Below are 6,325 nucleotides of genomic sequence, written 5' to 3'. Positions count from 1 at the left end.
TTCCGTTCGAGTTGCCTAGCCGGCCCAAGCAGAAGAGGGAGGTGGGTATTTGTCAAAACTAGTACTGCCCCCCCCCCCTCAAAAAAAATGACATGCCAAATGTGGCATGTCAGTCCTTAAAGCAGAAGTTCCACTTTTGGGTGGAACGCCGCTTTAAGAACAAATCTACAGAACCTACCTTGTTTGTAACCCAGGGACTGCTTGTAGTTAAAAATAACATGAAAAAGCAGGAGACATGCCATAACAGTTCAACGGACTTCAAACACACCACACCAGCACCTTCCTCCTCCATCCAGTATGGGCCATATAATCAAGTTCAAGACAGATGTTACAATCGGTACCCAGCTGAAATCTATAGATGCATAAAATGAGAGACTAGACTTCACACTCCGTGTCACAGACCATATTCTCAAACAGCGTAGAAAGTTTTGTGTGTTATGGTATATGTCCCAGACTTAAAGTAGAAGTCCACCCTAACATTAAAGTCCCTGCATCTACAAACATCCACGATCTAACACTAACCTATTCAACCCTGTAAAGATGAAATCCGTATACATACTTTATTTTTTATTTTTTTAAGCCAATCCCATGCTGAGCTATCATCTGCATCTTTGCTGTGGAGGTGGGTGCAGAGGACACAGCTGAAGCCCCATAGTAACACTATGGGTGATGTCACTCTCAGTTCATTTCACAGCCATTGTTGGCCATGTCCTCTTCAGCAGTTGTCATCAACCCTGTCTTCGGGGCCCACTAACAGGCCAGTTTTTATGTATTACCTTGGGAGCAGCAAATGTTATCACCTGTGATGTATTTCATTTATCTTGCAAATGTGGCCTGTTAGTGGGCCCTGAGAACAGGGTTGATGACCACTGCTCTACAGAGCTTTTGCTGCTGGAGATTGAATCTGCTTCAAAAAAGGTATGTATGGTGATTTCTTCTTTTACAGGGCTAGATGGGTTAGTGTTAGATTGTGGCTGTCTGTATATGCAGCAATTTTAGTTTTAGGGTGGACTGACACCTAAAGCAATTAGGACACATATGCAAGTTGCTATTCATAATGCCCCTAGAACCAATTGCCATTAAAATCCACAGGGGCATTTATGATGTAGTTCAATATAATAGTCTAGGAGAACGCAGCCACACAAACACTAGGTCAATAATGTCCCTTGTTAACGAGCTGGGATTGTGTATAGATGGTAATGTGCCTGTAACATTTCAGCTGGTAATGTCATAATGGTGCTGAGCACACTGCTGGATACTCCAGCGGAACAAATCTTGCACAATAAATATATCGAATGTGATCTTAAAACATGGTAAATGTCCTTAAAAGTATATGCATTTGTGGGAAAATTGTGTCGTGGTCTTCTTACCCAGTGTGCTATGGCAAGCGCAACACCAATTGGGCTGTAGTGAGCATGGAAAGACATCCATTGCAGCTGAAAAAGGATTTCATATACCAGTGGTATGGAGCAGCCTTTTTCAAACAGGATGCCTTGGCAAAATGCCTAAAAATGATATACAATCCAGTGGATGAAGGCTGCCTTTTAGTTACAGTAAGTCACAGATTTTCATTGTGCCAGCATTACAACCTTATAGCTTCCAGCTTCTTGAAGACCAATGGCATCATCAGTTGATAAGGAGGATGTCAGTCGCCTGCATAGTATCCTTGTTTGACCCTCCCCTGCACCTCTCCATCAGCAATTGGGACAGGTTACTTGGACTTGTGGATGTTAATGCATTATGTAAAACTATTAGAATAGTTTTCACATTTTAGAATGGAGTGCCTTGAGACTGGCCATCATTTTTAAAGGGTGCTTTGATTGAAAAAAAAAAAAGTTGAGAAACAATGGTATGGAGTATGACTCGTTGGAGACACACAGTGAAGAAACCTAGTGGGTAGCGAGTCTGGTTCTCCTGCACAGATGGAGCCACATGCGAGCTGACGCATTTTATCTGTGCTAGGCTTCCCCGGGGTGTGGCTAATTTTTGAGATATGGCACTGCGTTATTTTAACTGACAATTGCGCGGCCGTGCGACTCTGTAGCCAAATAAGATGTGTCCCCCCCCCCCCCCCCCCCAAATAGAGTTTTCTTTAGGTGGTATTTGATCAACTCTGGTTTTTAATTTTTTACGCTATAAGCAAGACAGGTTTTTTTTTTTTTTTTTTTACTTTTTGCCATAAAACATCCAGTAAAAATTCTTCAATTTAGGCCAGTATGTATTCTGCTACATCTTTTTGGTAAAAATAATCCCAGTTAATGTATATTGATTGGTTTGCACAAACGTTCTAGCGTCTACAAAATAGGGGATATATTTATGGTATATATCATTTTTATTTTTTTTACTTGTAATGGCGGTGATCGGAGCTTTTAGCAGGATTGCGGCGGATTGATCGGAACACCTAGCTGACACTTTGATACACTTTTGGGAACCAGTGATCGTTACTAATTATGTCACTGGCAGGGAAGGGGTTAACATCAGGGTCGATCAAAGGGTTAAGTGTTTCCTACTGTGTGGGAGGAAGGAGCTCACTCCATGGATCCGTGTTCCTGAATGCCGTTCTGTCTCTACAGGAAGCGATCGCAGGCTTCCCTGTGGGCAGTCGGCATGTGATCGCGGCACGTGCCCTCTAGTGGCTAGTGACAAAATCGCGTACGGGTATGTTATTTTGCGTAATAGAGCCGCCTTGCCGCAGTGTGTGTGTGTGTGTGTGTGTGTGTGTGTGTGTGTATGTGTATATGTATGTATGTATGTATGTATGTATATATATATATATATATAGCAGATGGTTGTGAAGTGGTTAAAGCTATGGAATATACTGCCACTTAAAGAATTGGATCATGGCAGATAACTGGTCTAGCCCAAGATAACCCCCCCTCCACTATCAGCAATCTGTCTTTAACACAGCAGAGGAAAAATCTAACTTTTTTTTTTTCTAGAACCCTGTGTATTTTAATTTTTTTTATCTTCAGTAAAGACTTACGCCGGCCATACACGGTTCGAATTTCGAAAGAATTTTCTTTCGAAAATCGTATCTAAGAATTTTCGTATGAATTTCGCACCATTAGTGGGCTGCAGCAACAACCGATTTTCGTGCGGAAATAAAATTTGAGGAATCGGACATGTTGGAAATTTTTAGAAAAACTAACGATTTTCTAATCAATGATGGGAGAATCGTCCGAGAAACGTAATAAGAAAAGAAAATGTACGGAGAGAAAAGAAGATTCCCAGCCAAGAAAATTCTTTTCTGTAGCAACATGAGGTATAATTGAAGGCTTGGTCGGCCGAATTTCGAAAATCAATGGTGGCATCATCGGATCACAAAAAAAACGAATTTTCTGATTTTGAAAAGAAAATTCGTTCGAAATTGTATGGCCTGCATAAGGCTGCTTTCACACCTGAGCGTAGCTTTTCAAGCATTTTTTGCTGCGTTTTTACCGCGATTTGCGGCGTTTTTTACCGTGATTCATGGCGTTTTTTACTGCGATTTGCCGCGAATTTGTGCAGGGCAAAAGGTCACCAATGTTAAAAGAAGAAAAACGCCCAAATGAACCCGATTCACGTGACAAAAAAGGGTCCGGAACTTGTTTGAGCTTCAGGCGACTTGGAGTGGAGATGTGAACCATCTCCATTGAGAATAATGGATTTTTTTTCCCCTCCAGCGTTTTGTAGCTTCAGGCGTCACGCTACAAAACGCTCAGGTGTGAATGGGGTCTTATACTTCACTGCTGGGGCTTCAGCTCTTCGATTTCAGCTCTCTCTGGCACTGGTGTCATTAGCCTGGCCTTTGGAGTACTGCACCTGGACCTGATGTGGGAATAGCCTGGAAGAGGCCTTCAAACAGTGGGATCTACAGAGGGAAATTTCCATAGTTGTTCTGATAAAGACTAATACAGGATTAACACGGTGCCAACAGTTTGAACAGAACATTACAGTATAAAGGGAGAAAGTACCATTAATGCAATAATATACAAGAGGTCCCTGCTCATATGAGCTTATAATCTAATAGCTGTCATGCAAGTTCATGGTTTCAGGTTCTGCCTTATCCTGTCAGGAGACACTACTAGATCATTGTGTGATTCTTGGGCTTTTTTGTCATCAAGCAACTGTTTCAAGATCTGCAAGGCTGCCACCAAGTCTTCTGTTACATAGTAAGGTTGAATAAAGACACCAGTTCAACCTTAGTGAGTGTCTACAATTGTCCCTATCCCTGTACATTGCACACTCACATAGGTCCCTACCCTCAAGGAGCCCACAATCCAAGGTCCCCATTCATATACTAGGGCCAATTTTGGACAGAAGCCAATTAACCTACCTGTATGTCTTTGGAGTTGTTTTAGTGGAACAGTCCAGCCTCCTCTAATATCAGCTTCACATGTAAGATTCTACAGGCGACTAATCGACAGGCAGTCCACAGTTCTGTTTTTTTTTTTTTTGGGCCTTTTAGCATTTGCTGTGTTGCCCAACCTTCAGTTGGATTGCTTTTGAATTTCCCAAAGGTTAAAGTCGTCTTGTGCTCCTCAGTGGATGAGAAAGAAAAAAAGATTTTTGTGCTAAATAAAATTATTTTAATGCATTCCATTGAGGGATGTGGGTCCCACACCCCCTTATTTATCATCATGCTCTCAGTACTGCTTAACTATAAATCTGAGGTATGCTGATAGTAGGTGAGGTTATGGGGGGCTGGTCTAAAGTTTTTTTTGTTTGCCAGTGTCCATTCTATTCTGCCTGAATGTGGCAGTATAACCTAAAGGTTAACCATTTAAGGACCGAACCTCTTTTTGAGATTTGTTGTTTACAAGTTAAAAACAGTTTTATTTTGCTAGAAAATTACTTAGAAAATAAAATGTATAATGTTTGGGGGTTCTAACACTTCTAATACAATGACAGTCATTGCAATACTTTCTGCATGTTTTGAGTTAGAGGAGGTCTCGGGCAGAGCTCTCGCTCTGATTGCGGTGATAACTCGCGTGTGGTTTGAACACCGTTTTCATATGTGAGCTCGGCCGGACGGGGAGCGTTTAACCACTTCAGATCCGCGCTATTGCCAAATGACGGCATTAGCGCGGACCTACATTTCCAGGACTACGTCTATTGACGTCGTCCTGGTTACGAGCGGCCTGCGCGCCCCCTGAGGGGCGCGCGCGGCGCGCTCTGTGATCGGCGAGTCCGTGAGACTCGCCTGATCACCGATCCGTGTAAGGGGTCGATCCCGACCCCTTATCACGTGATCAGCTGTCAGCCAATGACAGCTGATCATGTGATAGAACGGAGCCGGTAATCGGCTATTATTCCTCCTCGCGCTGACAGCGCGAGGAGAGAAAAAAAAAGCCGATCACCGGCGGCCGTGATCGGGACATCAGTCCCGATCACGGCCATCAATACAAGGGACCACCTGCCACCTGCCTGTGCCCACCTGCCTCCCGCAGTGCCATCCTGAAGTAAAATAAAAGAAAAAGTAAGTGCCCCCCGTCAGTGCCCCCTGTCAGTGCCCATAGTGCCCACAGTGCCACCCCACAGTGCCACCCAATCTGCCTCAAAGGTGCTGCACCCCAGTGCCGCCCATCAGTGCCCAGCAGTGCCGCCCATCAGTGCCTATCAGAGCCACCTATCAGAGCCACCTATCAGTGCCACCTATCAGTGCCCATCAGTCCCATCTATCTGTGGTACCTATCAGTGCCCATCCGTGCCACCCATCCGTGCCACCCATCCGTGCCATCTTATCTGTGCCCATCTTTGCCCATCAGTGCCGCCTTATCTGTGCCCATCGGTGCCGCCTTATCTGTGCCTATTAGTGCCGCCTTAACTATGCCTATCAGTGCCCACCAGTGCAGCCCATCAGTGCCCACCAATGCAGCCCATCAGTGCCCACCAATGCAGCCCATCAGTGCCGCCTATCAGTGCCGCCTAATCAGCGCACTTCAATGAAGGAGAAAAATGACCCGTTTGCAAAATTTTATAACAAACTATTAAAACATGATTTTTTTTTTTTTTTTTTTTGCATCTTTTTTTGTTTGTTTAGCAAAAAATAAAACTCCGAGCTGTAACTAAATACCACCAAAAGAAAGCTCTATTTGTGGGAAAAAAATGATAAAAATTTCATTTGGGTACAGTGTTGTATGCCCGCGCAATTGTCACTCAAAGTGCATCAGCGCTGAAAGCTGAAAATTGGTCTGGGACTGAGGGGGGTTTAAGTGCCCAGTAAGCAAGTGGTTAAAAAATGTATTTATTTTTTTATTTTTACACTATAATTAAAAAATAAAAAATTGTCGCTTTTATTCCTATTACAAAGAATGTAAACATCCCCTGTAATAGAAAAAAATAG

Source organism: Lithobates pipiens, unplaced genomic scaffold, assembly GCF_037356315.1.
Source record: "Lithobates pipiens isolate NorthernLeopardFrog02 unplaced genomic scaffold, aLitPip1_a1.2 Scaffold_23, whole genome shotgun sequence".
Lineage (NCBI taxonomy): Eukaryota > Metazoa > Chordata > Amphibia > Anura > Ranidae > Lithobates > Lithobates pipiens.
Note: the sequence above shows the minus strand (reverse complement) of the source record.